The sequence below is a fragment of the Struthio camelus genome, chromosome 3 (genome assembly GCF_040807025.1).
Source record: "Struthio camelus isolate bStrCam1 chromosome 3, bStrCam1.hap1, whole genome shotgun sequence".
NCBI lineage: Eukaryota > Metazoa > Chordata > Aves > Struthioniformes > Struthionidae > Struthio > Struthio camelus.
In genome coordinates, this window is record NC_090944.1 from 9,277,233 (window position 1) to 9,290,015 (window position 12,783).

The 12,783-nt window shown below is 40.8% G+C and overlaps 1 protein-coding gene across 1 annotated transcript in view; it reads right to left on the reverse strand.

Moving 5' to 3' along the window:
• The window catches only part of ELP3 (elongator acetyltransferase complex subunit 3), a 96,630-nt gene that overhangs the window by 45,074 nt on the left and 38,773 nt on the right, over positions 1 to 12,783 (reverse strand). The gene's annotated exons all lie outside the window — the stretch shown is intronic.

Sequence of the window (12,783 nt, forward strand, 5' to 3'; positions counted from 1 at the left end):
GTTGTTTGACATTACAGGTAAAGCAATGCCCTGGCTGGCAGCCAAGGCAGACATGCTCTGCCCTTGGCTGACCACCCTTACCACTTCCTCTGTGCTGGCTCTAGCATGCTTCTGGCCCTCAAGATGCAAAGAGGAAGGAAAAAAAATAAAAAAATTAAAAAAAAAGGAAAAAATAAATTACTGGACTCATTTTCAAGCCAGCCAACTGAAGCAGATGTGTTGTCCTAAGCCACACAGCACATTAGGTAGAACAGGCGCAGCAAATAATTCAGAATAGTGATGTCCTGGAACAACCAGGCAGACTTCCATCCTTTGTAGGTGGTTAGACATGCTCTAATGTAAAAGAAAGCAAATATGAAAGAAGGAGTAAGGAAACCTCTAAAGAGAGGAGCTCTGCAACCCAGCAGCACTGAAAACAGGAAAGACCTGAAGGTAAGAACGCAATGACACTTCTGCGGTGAGATACAGGAAGGTAAATAAACCAATCCAGCAAGGAAAAAAGACCATCTCCAGTAAGCCACGTATTAATATTCACAACAATACCAAAGTGAATGCAAAAGCATGGGTGATTCACCAGTCAGAATATTTAAACATTCACTCATTTACATTGCAGATTAAAGGCAAATGCATCAACACAGCACTAAGGTTAAAAACATCCAGCAGGCAATGGCAAGGTTAAAAGTTAAGGTTTCTAATCACACCATGAGATTTGCTGCTTCATACATGCTGCATATTTTACGTCATATATTAAGCTAGCTGATAATGCTACTTTGTATTTCAGTTACGCGGGTATTAAGAATGTAACAGCGTTTCATGTTTATGTCTAAACCTATTTCTCAGAACATTCCTCAAGTTTAATTATTTCAAAAATAAATAACTTCACAAATACAACAAGATAGTACCTTCTTTTTTTCCTGAACTCCTTTTTCCAGTGGAAAAGCATGGCATTATGCCAAGGCAGGTCTGTGACATAAACTTTAAAGCTTTTCTTTAAATTCCCATGTTTAAAAGCTAAATCAAACCTGTTTACAAATGAAAAATGGTTCAGAACCTCGCGAAATAAAGGAGCTACAAAATGCAAACACATTCAAAGCTTTAGTAGGAATGCTAATTTTTTTTTTTATTATTATTAGACACCTTCAAAGGTGTCTTCAAATGATAAAAACGTTCAGAATAGCTCACTGCCAGCAAAAATTTCCATCCTTAAAACAACTTCTGTTCCAGATACCACCATTGAAAGCATCTCTAGAATCAACAGGAGCCTTTCCATTGATTCTAATGAGCACTCGATCAGGACTTAAGTCAACATCTAATGCACTTCAAAGTAAGAGGTTAAAGAAGACCTAGAGAAAAAGGATCCCTGCGTATTTACAGTTTTTTCAAATCACCGGAGGATGCAGCAAAGTGCTCTCGCACGCATGAATATTCGAAATGGAAACACATACAACTTCAAAGCTACTAAACCAATTTTCTTTGAACTTGAAGTTTTCTCCCCTCTAGCTAAAGACTGTAAGCCAAGAACAGTTTAACATTTCTTGTGCAATAAAAACGGATGCTAGAGTAAAATTTTTAATTTATGCATGTAGAGAATAGGTAAGGTCTGCAAGATTTTCACAGCAGTTTAACAAAAATGGAAGTGGTCAACTCAGTTGAAACTTTTAAGTGATCTGGAGGTTCATAAACACGATCCTTTTTATGCCCCAAAATAATGTTTCTCCCATCCTTGCCCAATTTGTGCAACATTAGAGTGTAGCTGAACATTCTTTCACTGCAAATAATACAATGAGTAACCAGAAAGTCCTGGAATTTAAAATCTTTTTGCTTCATCCGAGTTCCAATAAACATATTTCACTTGTAGGAACAGCTGCTCTATGAATTACAAACAATGAATCCTAATAAGATCCCATCAGTACATATTCAGTCTACAAGGTTATACGAGTTAGCCACTAACATGTTTTACGAGAACAGTAATTGATTTTACTAGCATATGCCTTTGTTGTAGAAGTTCCCTGTTATTAAAGCTAATGGCATCTATAGGATCCATTCATCCACCACCTCATAAACTCACTGCCACTATGAATAATCAGGGTCCAGTGGGTGTAAAATTAGTCATTTAGATGCCAAAAGCCACTGATTTTTCCATCAATGCAGATGCATCAAAGTGGATGATGGAATCCTTTTGTCCAAGTCCCATAATTGCTTTGAGTCTTAAAAACTGCATGACATTATTATTACTGCCCAACAAAGGGGACGACAGTTAATAAACAACAGTCGACATAACAGTAACATGAAGCAAAAAGAAGAGAGAAATACTAGAAAGTAAGAGGAGATGCAAGTCCTGAACTCTCATGGTCAGGTAAAAATAGTTTCTATTGAAAAAGATTGTTGCAAACAGATAGGAAAATCTGTAAGTCATCCACTTATCTGTTCACCTGCACAACAGAAAGGTCAAATGCTTTTGGATCATAATGAGACTACGCAGTGGTCGGGTCCCACTTTTTAGTTCTGCTACAGAACAAACCAGTCAGTATTAAAAAGATTCCCCATTTCAGTTCTAATTCAGCTTCGTTGGTCACTTCCAGTACCAGGGCAGTGGAATAGAAACCTGTTTTAAAGTGTCCCAAAGGCTGCATTTCTGCCCCTCACTCCGAAAACAGAGAAATATACTTCTGGGGATTCCACCTGTGTTTTTTTCTAACAGAAGAGAGAATCTGTTGTGGTCTTTAACCTTCCTCCTCTCAAGATGTTCAATAGTTTTAGGAAATGACGGCTATAGCTTAAAAATTGCTGCACTTATCCTATTTACTAAAATGTCAGGATTTATTAAAAATAAAGGTCATCAAAATCTAGCTTTGCGCGACTGTCCAGTAGAAATGTGTTGCCACTCAGCATCTGAGTCCATAAATATCCTTGAAGGGGTCCGTTTACTCAGCTACCTGCATTAAACAGATGATTAAATTCATGTCCAACTACATTAAGATGAATATCTTAACTCTCCATATTACAGCATTTCTTATCTCTTTCAGCTGTATTATTTATAACTATGAATACGGTTAATACTTGAAAGCTACAACGCTGAATGACACTTCCAGCTCTCCGGGGAATGAACAATCACTTAGTGGTTTAATTATATGCATTAATAGAAGCTTATGGCTCAAAAATGTGGTTCCGTTCCAACTTTAAATTTGCATTTTCTCCTCTTCCTCGTAAATAGTAGTCTAATTAAATGTAGTGATAGGATCTGCATTCACTAATGCTTACAATGGCCTACTGACTGATCACTATAGACCTTATGCCGCCTTTTCACGGCATGCCGGAAGGGCCTACAATTACACACGTTGTCAAGCACCGGTTGTCACCTGGGAAGGAGGGAAATGCAGTGCCAGCACCAAGCTGAGAGGTGGTCATTTTTAAGCCACTTAACATCAATATCTTTCAATTGTGTAACTTCAGGCTTTCTGTTAAGAATTACCAGAACATAAGATGATAACTACCTATTAACTGCTCAGAAGACCATCTGCTTGCAAACTCTGACTGCTCGGTGACCGAATGGTGACCAAAAAACCCTATTTACTCTGGTGCATAGTATGGAGGTATATATCTTACATACTGCGATTATGTATGTATCGCATGCAAAAACAACACACAAGCCCAACACAAAACATTCAGTGGCAATAAGGCTAATCAGCCTTCTATGATGGGAAGCAAACTACCTTGTACTTCACCTGAGGCGAGTCGTAGCTTCTTGTTCTGCTGACTGCGTGAACATCCCCTCTTCAAGGCATCTTCATCTGACACTTATCTTAAATATTTGTAATTAAAATAAAACCAACTGAAACATCTTCCTAATGTAATCTTTGGAATTTCCAGCGCTGCCTTGGGTTCGTGTACAGATGATATACTGAAATTACGCATGCCAAAGTATATCAGCTTCAGAGGTAAACTGCCAGTTTTTTGTTGCGGTTGTTTTTTCTTTTTTTTTTTTTTCTTTTTAAACCAAAACAAAGCAATGCCAGGGTTCTAGCTGGTACCAAGGGATCCTTAACAATCACAGATGATCAGAGCTTTGGCCTCATTCATCCTCTCTTGAGATTTCTGCTCTATACTAGAAAGTCACTTGTCTACATGTCTTGTGTGCAAATTAACTCAAAATAAAGCTAATTAATTAGCATTTACAACTGACAAAAAGCTCACGTTTCCTCAGAGTCATCACCCCTGAAGACGCGACTCTGCAGCGTGGGTGAACAGGAAGGCTTCGCAGCGCTCCCTGATCGGCGATCCACTGGCATAAAGGATTGAAGAGCAAAAGTTGGACCAAGACCGGCTTCCTCAGGAAACTCTACAGTTTGCCCGCTCTGTTTTTATTTTGTAATCTACTAACCGCAATCTACTCCCAAAGCAGCACGAGAAGTGTGCAAAAGGGGGTTGAGAAGAGGGAAGAAGTTAATTCTAGACCACCAACCAAGTAGGAGTCTCGAGGAGCGTTACCCATCCCCGAACAGCAACATTTTCTGTCCATTCACACGTTCTTTGGAGACACTCCACACTGCAACTTACAAATCCTGCTGCTGAATCAGGGATGGCTGATGCAAACACAGGCAACGCGGCAACATTTTTAATTAGGCTCCTCTGAAAGGCACATTTTACAATATATATGGCATCGTGAATCTGTATAAAAATGATTCAAAGGCAGACTTGAAGCTGACATAAATCAAGTTACTTTTGCTTAATGCCTGCACTCATGACAAAATCCCCTACAGATCTGACCGTGTGGCAAAAAGTTTCTGAAGCAGAGGACCCAAATTCCTAGCTCTCCTGAGCGCACTTCACAGCATTCTGCAACCAAGGGAGGAAAGACCATTTTCCAATAGGCTGTTAAAACCTTCCTGACTATTGACAGCTACGTAATAAAATCCTTACAGCTACTGACACGTCAAGCTGTCCAATTTCACCATATACTATATGACTACGGAAACTACTAAACCAAGAAAACTGCGTCACAAAACCCAACGTTTCTGCCACAGAAGGTTCAGTTCTACGACTACGATTAACATCTGCTTTCAGCCCTACTGCCCACAAATTTCTTCGACACTAGCATAAACCAATGTGTGGAAAAACAGCACAAAGATTGTAGCACAGTAGTGCACAGTAGCTGGAACAGAAAAGTCTGTTTTACACTTGGTTTTGCTCGTCTTTAAAACTCCTAAAAGAACCGGCTCAAAACACAAAAGAAGCTTATCAGTAGCATACCCCTGAGGACCTCGATAGGTCGTACTGAGGTAGTAGAACAACTCAAATTAGCAAGAACATACACTTTTGGTTGCTACCTAATAATCTGTGCTTACTTTAGTATATTCTATAACGCCTCATATGTAGATTTTGAACGCCAAGTAAGAAAAGCAGAGTTGCCTGCTAGCATCCAGAGCGAACGCTGTGAAGGATCTTGTCGTTTCCCCTTCAAGGTTCAAAAAGCTGTTACTGCCTCCTCCCTTCCCCGACGATCTCAAAAACATTAAATCCAGATGCCAAAAGGAACTTTTCCAGAAGCCTTAAAACACATGTGACTCCTTGTAACAATCACTCATATCATCACATTAAACATGGGAACAAACAGCTCTCAGTGTAAAGGAAAACAAACTAATTTACCAGAGAAGAAAAGTCAGTCCACAGATGCAAAGCAGTTTTCAGCAAGTTATTTGCCAAGGCCAAGCACCTCTCAGTTTCATAAATGCCACGTCTAATTCTGTACCTGATATAACAAGGAAATTGCTGCTGCCAGAGGAAGAGGGAACATGCCTAATTTACTCCCATCCCACACCTCCTGCAGTCTCTTTTTACTCTCAGACTGTTGGGACCTACATGTTTCCTCCTGTCTAATACTTTGTTGGGTAGATGCTCTCTCCATCAAGTTTGCACAGAACTTGCCCAAGGAGATGCTAGTCCACGACAGGCCTAGGCACTGCCGTAATACAACGCAATAACCAGAAGAGCCATTTAACATTTGGAAGAGGCCTTGGACATCAGCAGCACGACCTTGGAGCGCGGTTTCGACCCCTGAACACAGCATCTATCAGAGCAGCCGACAGCCCTCTCCAGATTGTGCTCAGTGCACCAAGCAGTCCCATCTGCTAAGTCCTGCAGGTGCTCCAAGTGAGTCTACATTTATTACGCAGTTTTGGAGAAACCCATGAGAATACCTCAATCAATTTACTGTGAAGCTTCACCTTCACTTTTACCAAACACAGAGCTCTGGTCTTTATGTTTCTGAGAAGATCAGCTATCTCCAAGGGCCAAGGACAGGAAATATAGCATTTTTTATTGTCATAAGTTAGTACACAAGTTTTGCAACATAGATCACTTTAATAATGTCTTCTGCCTTGAAAAACATTGAAATCAACAACTCTATAATGCTTTTGATAACCTAGTTCTCCTTCATCAGACCTCTCCTCTCCATAAGGAACTTAATACAATCGTTTGCTCTCTCCTACCCGACTCTGCCCTGCAAAAGCTTCTCTGAGTTATGTTCACAGCAAAAACATTATGCCTTTCCAGTACCCTTAAAAAAGAGAGAGCAATTTAAGTCCTTGAGGATTTAATTTGGACTTTGAGGTTTACCCACCCTGACGGCAAGCATTCAGTTGTGCTGCTGAGTTGTAGCAAAATACGTATTTTAACCACAACTCAGCAGCACAACTGAATGCTGCTCTGTTTGCCTGAATACTTGGCAAATTTGCACTCTCTGTCCAAGGCACATCCCTTTACCCCCTCGCTCCTTTACATATTTGGCTTATGTTCCCAGACATATGCCTATTATTGATGGTAACAGCAAGGGGCCTTAGTGAAACACCCCCAGAAAACCCTCTTCCGAATGCTAGCTTGCAAACCACCGCGCGAACAGAGATAGAGCAACTGTGCAATTCCATGCAAGCCACAGTCGTCTGGAGATTGTTAAATACCAAAATGGTGTTTTAGCTCAGGTAGAAATAGGCTCTCAACTGTACCTTTGCATTTAGCAGAAGCCTTTTCTGAAGGGGAGGCTATTTAAACATCATGCTTTGTTGTTATTATACCTTTCATAGCTGGCATGCTGGAGGAAGTTTTGCATGTAGACAAAAATACTAATTCAAAAAGACAAAGGAAGCGATACAAGACCCATAACAAATGCAGGTCTTTTACACAGCCTTGCAATTCATCACGTCCACACTGAAGGTATAGCGATACGTATCGCTCCTAGAGCGTAAAATGCAACGTAGCGAGGATCACGTTGCCCAGTGGAGTCCCCGTCCTTTGCGTTCTCTGGTTTCAACTGGGACACTCTACCTACGGTACAGACGGACCCCCAGATCACACAAAAGATAAGGGACCAAGTTCACCTGCACTCTTCAACCGATTCAGCTGTTCTCTTCCTGCACATCATCATGCTCAGCGCTGTAGCTTTAATACACAATTCCCTTCTCACGCTGCACATATCCAAAGACAGAACAGCCTCATCTGCTTTATAAGAAACATATCCAGAGCTGCACCAAACACGTCCAGCAAGCAAATAAAAGTTATTTCCACACAAGCACTGGAGAGGGAGAGAAAGAAGCTGTGTGCACGCAATTCGACCATCTGCAGAAGCGGGCATGCACCGGGCCTTTATCTAGATATTTTATCCACAGGAATACGAGCGCAATTATCTGTGAAAACAGTTTCTAGAAATAGCCTGTTCCTTACTACCAGGACTCTCATTAACATAAAAATTACCATGGCATTGGCCATAGTTCATGAAACTGGAACTGTTTCCAAAACAAAAAGCTCTTTAGCTCTATCATTTACTAAGTCTCCAAGAGAAGCTCTAGAAACTGTTTCTGAAGGGCTGATGGTTAAATACCACCTAATCTGTTTCTGTGAATGTGCCCATGAAAAAAGGCAAGAAATTTTCAGAGCTAATGCTAGCTACCTGCCAAGGGTAGTTTTTCAATGCGATGTTTAGCACAAATTGAAAGGCAAATCATTTAACCCACTAAACATTTCAGAGCTGTATTTAAAAACACAGATAATCGTCTTCCCAAAAGAGTAAAAATCAATGCAGATCAGCAGTTTAACCATCATTTATTACAGTTATTAAAAGCTCTTGATAGAGCTGTAATATATTAGTTCCATTAGGAATTTCAGCTCCTTAATAAAAATGAAAGCCCTCAGGAAAGCTAACTCCTTATTTACAGCTAAAGGTGAAACAACAGCATTTAAAGGTTTACAACAACATTAAATATTACATTTCAGTGAGAAAGGGCAGTTGAACCACCTATTGCATTACTTGGATGTTGTTTCTCTCTCTCTCTCTCTCTCTCTCATACGGTCAACACTCCAAAGAAGGCAGTGGCCCTCTGCATAACTTAAGCTTGGATCATGCGCTTTTACCCTCACCTTTTTATTTCTATGTGACCTCAGATGGACAGAGTAAAGTCATAGGACCTCTTCACAGACCTCCTTGTGGATCTGCTCATATTAACGACCGAGCTGGCCATCGGAAACGCCAGGAGGTTGAAGCTCGAGCAGAGAATGAGCTTCTCGGCAACTGACAGACTATTTCGTGCTTCTGGGCAGCATCCAACTCCCTGCATGCCTTCAGAGCTGGAGGAGTCTGCCGATGGCACACTACGACACCCCCCCAGATGCTTCCCACACTAGGGACTTCTAGCCTTCTAACCCTCCTCCCTGCTCCCTTTTCTATTTGCTGTCTCCCAGATTTATTCCACCTACCCCCTTTCGGGAAGGGTCTTTGAAGCTGTTTGAGATGGGTTTACAGTCATCCCTCCCGGACGACCAAGAGGAACAGCAGCAGTAAATCACGCTTAGACAAAGACTACAGAAGAAATACGATAGGTAAACACAGCAATACCTTCACCATTAATAAATGTTACTTGCTTAGTAATATTTATACTAGAACAGATACAGTTTGTTGATTGCGCTGTTGCCACTTAGTGGCTCTGCAAAAGCAGGAGGAATCAGCAATAGCACCCTGGGAATTCTTTAGCCTCCTAAAGCTTTTGCTTAAATCCTAAAGTTCTGCTTGGTAGCCCTGTTGGCAAGTGTGATTCATGAATCCTCCCAACCATTTACCCCTAGAGTCACCTCATCTCTCTCGTGCTCCAACAGCAAAGCTGAGTGTTTATCGCGTTCCACAGAATGAGGTGTCCGCTCTGGTAACAATTCCATTATCCCTGCTGAGTCCTTGATTTATTCTAGCTATTATTCTAATTATTTTCTCGGACCACCTGCTAGGTGAGGCATTGCAAATCGGTCTTATCTGTTGTGCGTGCATTTGCCAACAATAAGCAGCAGCGTGTGTGTGCGCGCGCCTGTGTGTGTGTCTGTGCGTGTGTACTACCTGATACTCCTGGCACAACAACTTGGCTGGTGGGAGGAAGCAGAGCATGTTCCCTCCTACAGAGTTTTCTCATATTTGGAACGGGATGAAAAGGCCTGAAGTAGAAAGGAAATCCTCTGAGACTATAAAAAGAACCAATAGTAATGGGAAAAAGAGACACAGTAGGGGGAGGGAAGGGTGGGGAAGCGCAACATAGCTGGGACACAGAACTTGTATATCCATTCTGATTTAAAAAATTGTGACAACCTCCGCAATGAGGACAGGCAAAGAGCCAGTGACCTGCTGCATACTGTAGAAGAGAGTATATACATAGAATGAGATACATATCTAATTGACTCCTATCAATAACTTACAGTTTAAATAATTATTAATTTAATTATTAATAATTAGACTCTCCATGAAAACTGTTGCTTTACATACACACAACTTCAAAAATCTAGACAGGCTTGCAAAAGAGTAACCAACGGGTGTCCTAACTGCTAGATGGAAGTAGCAGGAAATGCTGCAAAAATCAATAGGTCGTAAGGGACGGAAGCGATGTTACTCTTGAAAACATAGTTGCCTGCTCAATTTGAAGCAGCATCCAGTATTTTTAGTACTCAGTAGACACAATCAGCAATTTATTAACTTCCCAGAAGTCCCTATATTTAATATATCAACTGGCAATGAAGCCAAAGCGCTTAGATCTCTTTATCTAAAGTCATCTTAGCTCCTTCTTGTATCTTTTCCCAGTCTGAAAAGTATGTGGCTAGAAAAAAGTTTAGTGTCACAGTAAATAAATTTATTTTTTCGAAACTTATTTAGAGCTACCCGAAAAGCACAAATCTATTCAGGATCCTTTATAAGACACAGGTGTTTGTCCTGAGAAGTTAGAGGTATCTTATAGTGAGATTTTGCCTTTTGGTGAACTAGAAGAATACAGACTCACAGAGTGCATAAAATAGCACTACTTCCACTAGTGAACAGCTCAGTAGTGTTGCAGGAACACAACAGATACTCTCGTCTTGGTTCCTCTCTTTGTTCTCTCGTTACTTTTATGCAAGATAAGCATCTAAATACTTACCAGAATGGAACACCATTTATACGGCACAACATGTAAATAAGTTGGGCTCTTTGTTCCTTTTTTTGTTTGTTTTTTTACAACGTATAAATAAGTTGTTTTTAGCATCTCAGATCCATGATACAGAAATTTTAAGCAGGAAATAGAGAATGTAGTATCTAGCTGAAGCCCCAGCAAAAAAGGAATTACTTCTTCTGCGTACTTCTATTACGTTCACCAGCGCGGAGGTTTGAAAAAAGAAGGGTCATTTTTACTCAGCTCTATTCTCTCCTAAGACAAAGAGAGCTTTCAAAAATAAAGTGTAGAGCATTTAAGACAGGACAAGAAAGGCAGAAGAGAAGGGAAAAGGCAGAGGATAACAGTGCCTTGTTTACCCTTCCATCTTGAAACATGTCAGAGTGATCCACAACCTCTCCATTCACGTTGCCTGCAGCTCCGTTTTCTGAAACATGCAGCGATCACTTGGCAGCTGCCTCTTGCGCCCAGGTCCGTCTTCACATGCCGTCTTGTCTCACATCCCAAGGGGGACTCTGCTCGCCTCTCTAACACAAGCCTTTTTGTTTCTTCCTCCTCTCCTTTCTTCCTCCATACTTCCTTCTCACAGGTCCCATTCTTCTCTCCTCCATGATGTGATCTATCACTTCTTCCCCACCAGCATGCCTTTCCAAGTCCAATTGCTCATCCTCACTCTGCAGCATTCTCATTAACTTCTTCAGGGCTCCACATTGATTACTCATCCTCCAGCTCCTTATCTGTGTGTTTACTAGCATCAAATCTTAATTTGATCTGTGAATCCAGCTTGAAATTTCTTAACTCATCCACACAGCTGTCACTTGAGCTAGTCTTCACCCATCAACTTCTTGAATACCCCTCTTAAACTACCACCTGTTTTTCTACTGCTTATCATTTCTCCTTCCTAGCCCTCCATTCAGCCCTTTTGCTAATTCCAGCCCAAAATTTTCATCTGATCTTACCCCTTCCTTTTTCTCCACTGAAAGACATCATAATTCTCTCCAGGCCTCATTCTCATCTACTGTCAACTTTCCTGTCCTTCCCCATCACAAAGTGTAAACTCCCTCCTGCCACGTCCCATAGCCACCACACTGTCAGCACTGGTTTTCCCAGCTCCTAAAGCTCTGACACTTCTCTCGCAGAAATATTCTACACAGGTTGACTTGTTCTACTCTGTTTTTGTCCTTCTCCTGCTTTTCTATGCTAAAGTCTATTTTCCTAGATTTTGTTTAATCCCCACCCTTGCAATTCCAGCATTTCACCACATTTTTGTATCCCCCCCCCCTTTTTTTTTTGGAAAATTCTGCCTTCAGATTTTTCCTTTTCTGCAACAATTGTCATCAATAAATGGACAAAATACAACATGGCATTACCTTCCCCTAACAAGCAAGACAGCTCTCTCGCCTACAGAAGCTGGAGGCAGTTCAGCATCATTGAAGTTATAGCTTTTAGACAGACTGCTGGAAGAGTTCTTCCAGAGCTTCCCAAAATCTCCTGCAATTAAACAAGAGCAACTCCAGAATCTATGGGTGAAAAGCCTTAGCCCTTTATCATGAATAAAAAGTGAAGAATAAAAATCACTAAATAAAATACTTTCTATAGCTGCATGTAATTCTGCCCTTAAATAATTTCTCCCTCTTCATTTTTACATCTTGGAAATATTTTACGTGTCCTCTTTCTTGGGTCTTATCCAAGGTCAGCTCTTTAAATCTCTTCTAAGTCAGTATCGCTATCTTTCCATCACAAAGCGTTTCCAGCCTAATACTACTTTCGGTTATGACAGACCCATAAAGAACCCAGGACTACAGCTACAACTAAATATTTAGTAAGGGACTCTGTTTTTGCCTTACCCTGCAGCACAAGTAATTATATGAGAACACAGCTAATTTGATGTCCACTGTCACCCTTTATCTCCTTCAGCATTACAAGAAAATAATTCAGCAGCAACAGAGTCTGCGTCAGGAATTTTGAGTTAACTCTCAGCTCCATCACTGGCTTCACCTCTAGGTTTGCGCACGTCACCTAATCCGTTTGCCCCAGCCTCTCGCTTTGTCATGTGAATATAATATTTACTAAGTGCTATGACATTATGAAATGCTCAAAGAATCTTGCACAAAACCCCTTATAAAAAGTATCTCCCACAAATTTCAGAGTTTCCTTCCTGTACCGTATACCTGCGTTTTGGATTACTTTTCCTAGATGTGTCTGCCTGCAACACATCAAGATAAACCACATTATATATCTAACTGAAATATTCCTGCACATCGATAGCTTTTTCATGCCAGAAAGTCCAATTATGATCACCTTGTCTAACCTTGCACAGAAATACACCTGTGAT